A 12,756-nucleotide genomic window follows, 5' to 3' on the forward strand; every position below is an offset into this window, starting at 1 on the left:
TCATTTATGAAAAGAAGTAATCATCAAAGGAGAAGCATATTCTCTAGGTATTTGCCACTGGAAACCTAAATAAATATTAAGCTGCAGTGGGGGAAACAATGTGGGGAAGGTAAGGAAAAAAGCTTGCGTGTGTTTTCTTCTCTCCAAGTTTGGGAAAAGAAGCTGCCATCAGTAAATGCTCCCTTGCTCAAGTTAGGAGGTGAAAGAAGCTGTAAAGCGGTGCATTTGGGTCTGTTATCCTAGCAGGGTTGACTCGCTCCTGGTCAAAATTTACGTTTTACAATCTCTGGAGGGCACAGCACATTTCAATCACCGTGTGCAGTAAGTAGCTTGTTTTCTCGGACACTTTATTCTGGATTATCTGTGGTGAGGGGACTTAGGGAAGTGTCTGCATTTTCAATTAAGAGCTAACGATACAAATTAAAAGTCCTGCACGGCGAGGCTTAAATCCAGCCCTCCCTCGTCGGTGCACATAAACACTAATATCAAATGATGGTTTCTGTCATGTGATCCGTCCCCCAGCACATACAAATATAGAACATGACCATAAAAAGTAACGGACCGTGCCCTCTGCTAAGTAATTTATGCCGGCGGATCCAGGCTAGAATGCCAGCTGCAGTTACCTTCTCCCGGTCTGCTGTGTTCACACGTACGGCTTTGTACAGATGGACAGAATCTATGTCCTGCAAACAGGGCCCGAGTTAAGGCTACGGAAACCGCAAGCAAATGGTAAATCTGACGGCTGACACACGTGTGGCTTTTAAAAAAGATCTGTGGAATGACTCCACTGCCTGTCTTTAAATTAATTTCTGACTCAGGTCCTACAAGAAAAACTTGCGGCCTTTTCAATCTTTTTTTTTTTTTTTTTTTTTTTTGCGGCGGCTTTATGGTGACTAGCAACCAAATATTTAGCTTCGCAATGGAGAATGATAAACAGTCAGTAACTATTTTATTAAAGATGCAAAGTGATCCCAATGTTTGAGTAAATGGAGAACGAAAAATCCCCTGGTCATATTCTAGCCTTTGCGGAGAATTTGCCTTCAAGGCAGTCTGGAATGGAACAAACTTCGTATGAAATAGTTGATAAAACAAAGGACGTTATCCTTCTTTATTAACCTTTACCCCTCGGATAATCCCCCAAATCCCTTGTGTGTGAAAACTACCTCACTTCCTTTGGGCAGTCATTCATTATCTAATTCAAGTCTTACACAAAGAGAGATGAGCTAATGTGCCTTATCAGATTAAAAAAAAAAAAGTCACCACGAGTGATGGCCAACAGGACAGGATCTTAGCAAATCCTTTCTGCCTCCAAAGTCCTGGGTTGCTAAATACCTTTAAAGCTACTAACCCACGGTCACAGCTCACAGGCCCTTTGACAGCTTTATGTTCCTAAAACAAACAGTCTGGGCAGAAGAATGACAGAATTACCCTCCTTTCTGATTATCTTCCTCTCTGCATCCTGATAAACTAATGATTAGCTTTCCTGTTGGCATTCAGCACTGACTGGGTAGCTTCAGGCTGTCAACTCAAGCAGACCCTGATGGTATCACACAATCTTCTTCCTCTCCTTCCTTCCCTGGTGCTTTATTTTTCGTGAACCAGCATTATTCTCCAGCCTTCACACCCTAGCCAGGGGGTAATTTCCAGGGTAATTTTCTTGCCATGGAAAGGCGCACACGGAGAGCAAAGGCTTCTTTCGGCCCCCACTTCTCCACCCACACCACACCGATCTACTCAGAAGGCTGCTGATTACACACGGGCAATCCTGCAGGTATCAGGAAGCAATCAGTCTTACCCGCTCTTCACAGACTGTTCTCGAGCACAGGTTTTAGTTGGGCCTAAGTCTACGTACTCTTCTCCAGAAATTAAAAGCATATATGTATTGCCTTTGGTTGCCTTTGTGTCAGTAGTTTAGGCAGAACCAGTCCATTTAATAATATCAGTAAGAGCAGAAACTTGTGCATATTTATGAAGTGTGAATACAGAGTTAATTCGGAAAAGGCTATAAAGTAGGCCGCTGGTTCGATGCTAACGGGCTACTCCTCCAGATCACCGGGAAATACCAGTACTAAACGAAAACATAACTATGATACAAAGGATACAAACTTTTTATCTTTTATTTCTCTTCTCTTTTTTTCAGGATAAATGTGGAATCACATATTTAAAAAATCCACTTAAAATACTTGCTTGGCACATATTCACAATAGTTACTTAGCAGAATATTTTCTTGATGTCTTGATTTCTAAACGTCCTCGGGGGGAAAAAACACTTAAAAAAATACTTTAAAGCAGGCATTCATTTTACATTAGGGCCAGAATTCTTTTATTGCATTATGTTATCTGTCATATGCCCCCTCACAAGAGAAGTTAGCAGTGCTAATCATGGCCAGATCTCTCAAGAAAATTCAGCAACCCCAGCGACGCGGTGACATTTTCTGGGCATGGACTTAGGCAACACTTGGGAGTTTGGCTTTGTTTGCTTTTCCTTTACAATTTCCAGACCTGCCACCCGTATTACCTAAATTACCCAAGGCATGCTCTGAGATCAAAGTCACAAAACGGTTTTGTCTGGCATTTTAAAATATTGGACAATAACTCTACACCATGTAGTTATTATGGTAAAACACAACAGAAGCAACCAGGATTAAATCATTCCAGTTAAAAAAAAAAAACAAAAAACGTTTAAGGGGCTCCTGGGTGGCTCAGTCGGTTGAGCATCCGACTTCAGCTCAGGTCATGATCTCGCAGGTGATGAGTTTGAGCACCGAGTTGGGCTCTGTGCTGACAGCTCAGAGCCTGGAGCCTGCCTTGGATTCTGTGTCTCCCTCTCTCTTTGCCCCTCCCCTGCTCATGGTCCATCTCTCTCTGTCTCAAAAATAAACATCAAAAAAAAAAAAAAACCTTTAAGATATTTGTATACGTGTATCTATGTCTGTATCTCTCTCTCTATATATATATCCAGGTAAAATAAAAACAAATTCAGCTGTTGGATTTGAAGGTTTTCTTGTCTTTCTCTGGATGGTTCCTGGGGGATTAATTTGGAAAAACCCAAAGGAGTGTTTAGAAAGACAATACTTCTCATGAGCTAGACCTCACGTTAGCCAAACCAAGTTACCCACACAGACTGGCTAGACGTTCACCACACCTGAGGATACGTTCTTCCCAGCATACAGGTTGATGACATTTCCCAGCATCCCTTGCAACTAGGAATGGCCGCAGAACTGAATGAAGGTGGAGTGACATATGCCACTTCCAGGCCTGGCCCATCAAACCTTGCCAGGAATGATCCAGCCTTCTCGTTCCCAATTCAATGGCTGAGGATGTAGAGGAGGTGGGACAGGATGAAAAAAGCCTGGTTCCCTGAATGACCTTGACTGTCAGCCAAACCCACCAGAGCAGACTTTACTGAGCAAGGAGAAAATGTCTACTATGGTACGCCTCTGAGATCTGGGGACTATTTCCTAAAGCAGTTGGATGCCCCTAACACTGAATTCTTCTATTCAGTCACCTGACACTCCCATGCTTTTTCTCATTTAATCCTCACATTAGCTCTCTGAGGTAGGAACTATTATCCCCACTTTATTTTTTGTTGTTGTTGTTTTTTAAGTAGGTTCCACACCCAATGTGGGGCTCAAACTCATGGCCCCCAGATCGAGAGTCACATGCTCTCCTGACTGAGCCAGCCAGGTGACCCTCCCATTTTAAAGATAAGGAAACATGGGCTGAGTTTAACTGTCTTTCCCCAGGTGGGCAACTTACACGAGTTGGTTTGGTTAGAATGGCTCACTGTAAATGTACTGGGGACTTTACCAGATTAATTTGCCAGTGGTCACTCAGAAAAAGAGAGAAGATTCTCCAATTTAAGGAGACTCTGATAAATTTGTTTTTCTTGCATTTGGATTTGCAGAGCCAATGAGTAGATCCAAGTCCAAAGTTTCTATTCCTGATGACCCTCACAAATTAGTATGTTTTATAAAAGTCTCAAGTATATTTATGCCTAGTAGTAATCTCGATCTATCATGCACCAAGCAATTAGGTAAAGTCCTAAGGTTACTGCCATTAAGCTTTCTTGTTTAGTTTAAGATGAACAAATTATTAATAAACTCTAATGCTCCATGCAAAATCTGTTAAATGGGTACTTTGAGGAGACCACTGTGCAGGGGCATGTGCATTCACTTATAGACGGAGGGATGGCCGCCTCTCATCTCCCTCCTCTTCTAATTTCCAGACTATGTGAGCAATGAAAGGACAATCAGTTTTAGAGTCCTGCTCAATACACAGGACGGTACTATTTCCTTTTAAAGTGCAAGTCCAGATAGAGACAGAAAAGAAGAGCGAGTAGAAGAAACTTTTCTCTCTCTCTCTCTTCTGGAAGAACAAAAACCCCAGACTTCCTGGTCTTTTCAATAGAATAAAATCCACAGTGGCAGTCAGTCAGTGACCATAAATCATCTTCCCTGAACTTGGAACTTAGGATTAATATTTTTTCTCCATGTACTGGTGCACATTAATTCTATTTGAACACACACACATACATGTGCACATGTGTATGCGCACACACGCACACACACACGCGCGCGCACACACACACACACACACACACACACACACACACTTCATTTCACTGTCAGGTCTTGGCAGCATGAGAAATGTTGGAGAAGATATGGAAAGTATATGTGGGGGGGAACAAGAATGCCTACTGTAATTGCCCACGGCAGGTGCAATTCACCATGCTGAAGCTTCCTCTCTGCTCCTGCAAATTAACTGGGGCTAGAGATAGTGGGCCTGGAGGGAAACCTCTTGGGAACCCCGTGGTGACAGCCTTCCTTGGGGGTGATGCCCATACCTGGCTTCAGAAGCACTGGTCTACTGGAGATTACATTTTCAGCACAGGGCAGAGTTTTGGGGTCTCCTAGAGTGGAGATGATTAAAGATCAGGTTTCACATCTCTCCCAGGTGATGTGAGATATTTCAATGCCAAAAAACACATGTTTCACCTCTCCCTATTTAGGCGAACATTTCCTACATTTTATTTTACTTTTTTTAATGTTGATTTTATTTTTGAGAGACAGCGAGCGAGAGCAGGGGAGGGGCAGAGAGAGAGGGAGAGAGAGAATCCCAAGCAGACTCTGAATTATCAGTGCGGAGCCTGATGCGGGGCTCGAACTCATGAACTGTGAGATCATGACCTGACCTGAAATCCAGAGTCAGATGCTTAACGGACTAGCCACCCAGGCTCCCCTACAGTTGTATTCTGACATGAAACTCCTATAAATGACGTGCAGGGTGGCTCTTCTTGTATGTAGTATCTGTGAAAAGGACTCTGCATGGTGAGAGGGGTTCCAAAGGGAACAGGGCCCAAGCCTAGGTCCGGTGCCCAGGTCATTAACATGTCACTGAACTTCATTTTTCATGCTGATGGGTTAGAAATAACTCATTTTCCCTGTAACCGCCTGTTGTAAAAATAAATGCATAGTTGAGTGTTCCAAGTTGCCTTGAAAAATTCTGCACTTACGGAACCGGGGCTTGGTCATTTTCCATGTGAGAATCCTTTCCTCAACTGGGAAAAGCCAGGCTTGATAAATTGTCACTCAAATTCCTAGACAAAAATACTGTAAGGACGAGGCCATTCTTCCGCCTAAAGATTATTTTTGTGAATTACAACAAGGAGAGAGAAGAAAAGCATGAGATGTTCTGCCTATGTTTTAGAACTTGTTCTGTATCATGAGTGTGGGAATAGGTCAATGAGAGGAAGGCTTTCAAAGTGCGAGATGTGATGAGCCATCACATTAGTCCTTCATGAAATCGGTTCAGTAGGTCCACAGAAGGGACTAGAAGAAAAATATGAGAATGTGGTATACCTGGTAAGCATGACTGTGGTTTTGTAGAACTGGGTAGTGAAACAAGATATACTTTTTTTATGGGTCAACAGTTGAAGAAAGTTTTGGAAGCCTTTATGTTGGAGAATATAAGAAACCCGTTTTTTACTCCAAAGTAAGAGAGGAAAGTTTGAAAATGGATGTCATCATTGTCAACCGGGGCTGCAGACACACCTCTTACCCTGCTTCTCCCAGACAGAAGGAGGGGTGAGTGTGGATGGATGAGGGTGCAGGTAGGGAAGAGAAAGCAAATGGTAGGGAGGCATCATGCTTTGGTTTGTGGCTCACAGTCTTATTTAAGAACCTGATTCATTATTTTAAAGTCTGGCAAGAAGAAGGGAATGGAGGCTATCTCTATTAGTTTTCTATGGCTGCATAACAAATTACTACAAAGTCAGTGGCTTAAAACAACATCCGTGTATCACCTCACAGTGTCTTCAGGTCAGAAATCTAGGCAAGGTCAAGCCAGATTCTCTGATCAGGGTGTCAGGGCTGAATCAAGGTGTCAGCAGTGTTCCATCTTCAGCTTGGGGTCCCCTCCAGGGCTCACATGGGTTGTTGGAGAGATTGATCCCTGTTTCACTGCTGGCCATTGGCAGGGGTCTCTCAGCATCTAGAGGCTGCCCCTCTGACAACTTGGTAGCTCAGGTCTTTATAGCCAGCAGGAGAGTCTCTCTCCAGCCACCAGGACAGTCTTGGGTGACATAACAATTGCAGGAGTGATACCCCATCTCCCTGCTCATAACTTAATCAAAGTAAAGCTATCCCACATCTTCACAGATGCCACCTACATTCTAGAGGAGGAGATTATACTGGGATCTTAGGGCCATCTTGGAATTCTGCATACCACAGCCTCCTGATAGTTACAATCCACATAAAGCAACAACCATCAAGCATCTCGAACAGCCTAAAAGAAATGTGCACGTCTGCATTTTCCAACCTGGTGTGTCAGCCTTCTGCAGGACACGAATACATGTCCCTCTTCAAAAAGCCTCCACGGTCAGGGCGCCTGGGTAGCTCAGGCAGTTAAGCATCTGACTTCGGCTCAGGTCATGATCTCAGTTTATGGATTTGAGCCCCACATCAGGCTGTCAGTGCAGAGCCCTTTCAGATCCTCCCTCCCCCTCTCTCTCTGCCTCTCCCCCACTCATGCTCTCTCAAAAATAAATAAACATTAAAAAAAAAAAAAGAGCCTCCACGGTCAATTTAGTTTGGGAAAATGTGGGTTTAATAACATTTAACATATTTCTTTACTGAACAGAATATGGGATTTCCCCAAACATCTTTAACCCTGAAAATATTTTTCGGGTTTGTGCTAACTCAATTCACCACATTATTAACATTAATATGGCTGTAATACTACTATTATACTAGAAAGAGTTGTATTATTGTTCTTGTATTACCGTTTTATTCCCTCTGTGATGCCTTTCCTGATCACCTTTGTCTATGAGATCCTTCTTCTCTAGATTTTGGTAACCCTAATGGTTTACCTTGCTTGATTGGCAGTTTGCTTACAATTGAGAAATATAAAATACTTGTCGATGGTCACCCCCTACTAAATTTAGTCTCTTTGAAAGCCAGAACTCTGGCTTAAGGCCCCAGTGTAGAGCATTGGAGACAGCTGTGTAGTGGGAAGCATGGTGGCTGAGATTTCTGGGGACCCGAGTTATCTGGGGGTAATTTATCAGCTTAGGGACTAATGAGCAAACCTGTTACCCTCTCTCTGACCCTCTCCTGGATCCCCTTTAAACTGAAAGTGTTGCAAGAGATGATCTCTGAGGTCGCTTCACACTGAATAATCTGTATCTGCCTGTCTCTAAGCCCTGCCCCATTACATAGGTATCTTTATGGTGCCTGGCCCACGGTATGCGCTTCAAAAAAATATGTTTGTTGACTGAATACTTTTGAACTTACATTGTTGTGGGTTCCTGTATTTTATCAGTGCTCTTCTGTGTTCTAGGATGTTGCTAGCTTCCAGCTGGCCGGGATGCTGACCTGGTCTTGTGCATCTGGCTTATACAACCCTCAGGCCACAACTGACCTAATGTAGCTTTGACCTTGTGCTATGCTTCTGTAACATAGGTGGTCTTCTTCATTAACGGGGATGGAAGGCAACCCCCTGGGAGGTGCACCTGTCATAAAATATCTTCTTTCCCAATGCCTGAATCTCCTGTTAAAGATTCATTCTCTACCCTTTTCTCTTAGAGCTCTATTACAACTCTAAATAAATAAATACAGGAGTTATTATTTAGTAACTCATTCAGTAAGAAGCTGCCTTGTAATAGGCATGTAGTGGGCAAGAAAGAAACCTCTGCTGCTGTGAGCCCCTAGGATGTTGGAGATGTTTGTTACGGCAGCATAACACCATCTGCTTCGATGCAGAAATGTCAGGAGGAAAGCACAGGGGGTTGACAATTGATTGCTAAGGGATTTTGTGCTTGTGGGGATTTTAGGTGGCGACATCTAATGCTGCACACAGTTTATTAGCAACAGACCAACAGCATTAGCGTCACCAGGAGCTGACTAGAAATGCAGACTCTCAGGCCCTGCCCCAGACCTACTGAACCAGACTTTGTACCTCCAGGTGATTCAAGTGAAGATTAAAGTTTTGAGAATCAGTGGCCTAGAGGCAACTGGAAATGAAAGTCTGAAGCAGCTGAAATAAATTTGAGCTAGAGGTGTACCTGGGTGCAACCCACATTCCACAGGTTCGTAAGTGTGGTCGGTCCCTGGACCAGCAGTATCGCCATCACACGGAAACCATTTTTTGTTTTTTGTTTGTTTTTGAGAGATAGGGCCTGAGTGGGGGTGCGGCAGAGGGAGAGGGAGAGAGAGAGAGAGAGAGAGAGAGAGAGAGAGAGCGAGAGAGAGAGAGAATCTCAAGTAGGCTCCAAGCTGTCAGTGCAGAACCCGACACAGGGCTTGATCGGAGATCAAGAGTCAGACGCTTGGGGCGCCTGGGTGGCGCAGTCGGTTAAGTGTCCGACTTCAGCCAGGTCACGATCTCGCGGTCCGTGAGCTCGAGCCCTGCGTCAGGCTCTGGGCTGATGGCTCAGAGCCTGGAGCCTGTTTCCGATTCTGTGTCTCCCTCTCTCTCTGCCCCTCCCCCGTTCATGCTCTGTCTCTCTCTGTCCCAAAAATAAATAAACGTTGAAAAAAAAAATTAAAAAAAAAAAAAAAAGAGTCAGACGCTTAACCACCCAGGTGCCCCACGTAGGAACTTTATTTCAGAAATGCAGATTCTTGGGCCTCAACCAAGATCTACTGACTCAGAAACTGTAAAAGGGGCCCAGAAACCAGTGTTTTAACAACCCTGGATATGAGTCTCATACACACCGAAGTTTGGGAGCCTCTGTCACATACCAGTGAGTTGAAATAACAGGAGTTGCTACTCTCCTGAACGAAGGGGATGGTTATCACATTGTCCCCATGAGAAAATACCACCTGTTTCGTGGTCATTTTCTTTATACTGTATCTTCTAGAAGGTACACGGGGACAATCAAGGCCTGGCTGTGGACTCTTTTTACCACGGTGATGACCTCTCAAATCTGCTTTTCTAGGGGCGCCTGGGTGGCGCAGTCCGTTAAGCGTCCGACTTCAGCCAGGTCACGATCTCGCAGTCCGGGAGTTCTAGCCCCGCGTCAGGCTCTGGGCTGATGGCTCGGAGCCTGGAGCCTGTTTCCGATTCTGTGTCTCCCTCTGCCTCTGCCCCTCCCCCGTTCATGCTCTGTCTCTCTCTGTCCCAAAAATAAATAAACGTTGAAGAAAAAAAAAAATCTGCTTTTCTATCTGGTGGATGTACTAGGACAAAGCTGTGGGTAAAGAAACAGGGGACAGAAAGGGAGGGGACGTCAAACAACTGCTTTGCCTTGTGCCTCCTTGATCCCGCTGGGCTTATTGCACTTGAAGTGCTGTGATGAGTGCTACAGAAAACACTTCCTGGGAGGGAGTCCCATGGGACAGATCCAGGCCTCCCCCCTTTTACCAAGAATGCGACAGAGGGGCGCCTGGGGGGCTCAGTCAGTTGAGTGTCCAACTTCGACTCAGGTCATGATCTCATGGTTTGTGGGTTTGAGCCCCGCGTCGGGCTCTGTGCTGACAGCTCAGAGCTGGAGGCTGCTTCGGATACTGTGTCTCCCTCTCTCTCTCTGCCCCTCCTTGCTCACGCTCTTTCTCTCTCAAAAATAAATAAAAGCATGATGATAATAACAAAAAAGAATGCAGTAGAGTAAGAACGGGAACCCCAGCTGTCATTCCCAATGGTCTGCACAGCCACATGCTAACCCATACGCATCCCTGACTGCAGCTCACTTTGGGATGCCACGGTTCTACAGCTCTCATTCATTCCTTAACTTGTTCCTTAACTCATTCACTTTGCGCAGTATTTAACGGGTGACTTTTATGTGCAAGGCCCACGAGGCCCATGGAGAGGTCTCTTGTGTTTAGAAAAGGGACTGGGGGGAAGGCGGCACCAGCCAGGAAGGTCATGGCTCTTCCCTGCACCTGAGACTCCCAGGGATGCACCAAACTGGCCTCTCCTCCTACTTCAATCACAGAAAAGCCGGGCTAAGGCCGCATCTAGAATGCAGCGCACTGCGATCTTCTAGTTTCACTGTTCCCTTTTGCAAAGGAGGGGGTGGGAAAGCAGGGATTGAAGAGGCCAGGGAGGAAAATGCATCCACAGCAGAACACACAATATCTCCATCCTTACAAAGCTGCCTGCCTAGGGCTGCGCGCTAACTCCCCATTTCACAGGAGGGGAGTGATACAGCCATCTGTGGTGGGGCAGTGGGGATGGCTGGCTGCTCTGGGTGCAAGTTCAAATCATCTGATAAGCCCATAAAATTCTCAAGGCCAAGACCAGTCCTTGAACCACTTAAACCAGACCTTCTCGAAGAGAGATCCAGGCGCCGGTATTTTAAAAAAAAAATGTTCTGGGTGATGCCACTGCACAGGTGGGGCTGGGAACCGCTGTTCCAGGGAGGGTCGGGGGTCTTGTCCCTTTATGGAGCTGAGAGCTTCCTCCCCTGAAAGTCAAAGTCCCAGTTTCTCAGGATTCTCAGCAAAACTTTTTCAGTTTCAAGAGTTTGTTTTAGAGTTCAAAGGGAGCTATTCAATTTAAGCTATTGTATTAAAATGACCATCCAATTATCTTCTATATTTTTAATTTTTTTATTTTGTGAGAGAAAGAGCATGGGTGTGCATGAGGGAGGGGCAGATGGGGGGAGAGAGAGAGAAAGACAGAGAGAGAAAGACAGAGAAAGACAGAGAGAGAGAGAGAGAGAGAGAGAGAGAGAGAGAGAGACGCTGACAGGGCTTGATCCTACCACCCTGGGATCATGACATGAGCCGTAATCAAGAGTCGGATGCTCAACCTACTGAGCCACCCAGGTGTCCCTTTTATATTTATATGGTTGTCACCAAACTTCTGATGCAGAATATTTAGTGAAAAGAACAATTCTTATTTTTCTCTTGTTTAACAATGTATGCTGGTCATAGATCTATTTTTGGTTTTTTTTTTTTTTTTTTTGAGAGAGGGCACAATGAGCAAAGGGCAGAAAGAGAGAGAGAGAGAATCCCAGGAGGGGCAGAGGGAGAAAGATAGATGGAGAAGAGGAGAGATAGAGACAGAGAAGTGGGGCTCACCCGATTCGGGGCTGGAGCTCACCTGGTGTGGGACTTGAACTCACAAACCGTGAGATCACGACCTGAGCTAAAGTCAGATGCTTAAAGACTGTAGATCTATTTTTAATGAATAATTTCATTCCCTACACAATCAATATGGCCAGAACATTGTTATTACGAATCCTTGGTAGAGAGCACGATGTTATTTACATGAGACAATGTCTGTGGTTTGGGCGGGGTGGGGAGGCAGTGCTGGGTTTAGAATGTGGTAAATTCAAAATGGCCTGGGGAATGAGAAGGAGCCCTTCCAGCCATCACTTTGCTCTTAACATCCACTATTATGTTTTTTTAATTTTTAATATTTATTTATTTTTGAGAGAGAGAGAGCGAGAGAGTGCAAGCATGAGTGGGGAAGGGGCAGAGAGCGAGGAAGACACAGAATCTGAAGCAGGCTCCAGGCTCTGAGCTGTCAGCACAGAGCCTGAGCCTGGCTAGAACCTGCGAACTATGAGATCATGACCTGAGCAGAAGTTGGATGCTTAACTAACTGAGCCACCCAGGCGCCCCACATCCACTATTATTTTTATATGAAAGTTTACTCTGGGCCTTATGTAGCAATGTGATGTTAGGTTAAAAGTTGTTAGAGACTGCACTGACATTCCCTAACTATCCACATACACAATACATTTAAGAAGCGTCGACAGGGGCGCCTGGGTGGCGCAGTCGGTTAAGCGTCTGACTTCAGCCAGGTCACGATCTCGTGGTCTGTGAGTTTGAGCCCCGCGTCGGGCTCTGGGCTGATGGCTCAGAGCCTGGAGCCTGTTTCCGATTCTGTGTCTCCCTCTCTCTCTGCCCCTCCCCCGTTCATGCTCTGTCTCTCTCTGTCCCAAAAATAAATAAACGTTGAAAAAAAAAAAAAAAAGAAGCGTCGACAGCCTATATCTATGCCAACTATGAAATCAAAGCTAATTGAATTCATACAGGCAATTTATAGATGATGACAGATGTGAACAGGTTTGATAACAAAGTAGCACAAAATACAGCTAAAAATCAGTGGTAAAATCTTCCTTAGTTAATAAAACAGTTGTGAGGCTGGTAAAAAGAATAGGCCCTCTTTTATGGCTAATATTCCATGGTGTGTGTCCGTCTATCTATCTAGTTATCTACCTGATCACATCTTCTTTTTTTTAATGTTTATTCATTTTTGAGAGAGAGAGAGACAGAGAGAGAGAGAGAGAGAGAGAGAGCAAGCT

At 44.7% G+C, this 12,756-nt stretch overlaps 1 protein-coding gene across 4 annotated transcripts in view; it reads right to left on the reverse strand.

Moving 5' to 3' along the window:
* Positions 1-12,756, reverse strand: part of CAP2 (cyclase associated actin cytoskeleton regulatory protein 2) — a 154,910-nt gene that overhangs the window by 79,326 nt on the left and 62,828 nt on the right. The window lies entirely within an intron of this gene.

This window comes from Prionailurus bengalensis, chromosome B2 (genome assembly GCF_016509475.1).
Source record: "Prionailurus bengalensis isolate Pbe53 chromosome B2, Fcat_Pben_1.1_paternal_pri, whole genome shotgun sequence".
NCBI lineage: Eukaryota > Metazoa > Chordata > Mammalia > Carnivora > Felidae > Prionailurus > Prionailurus bengalensis.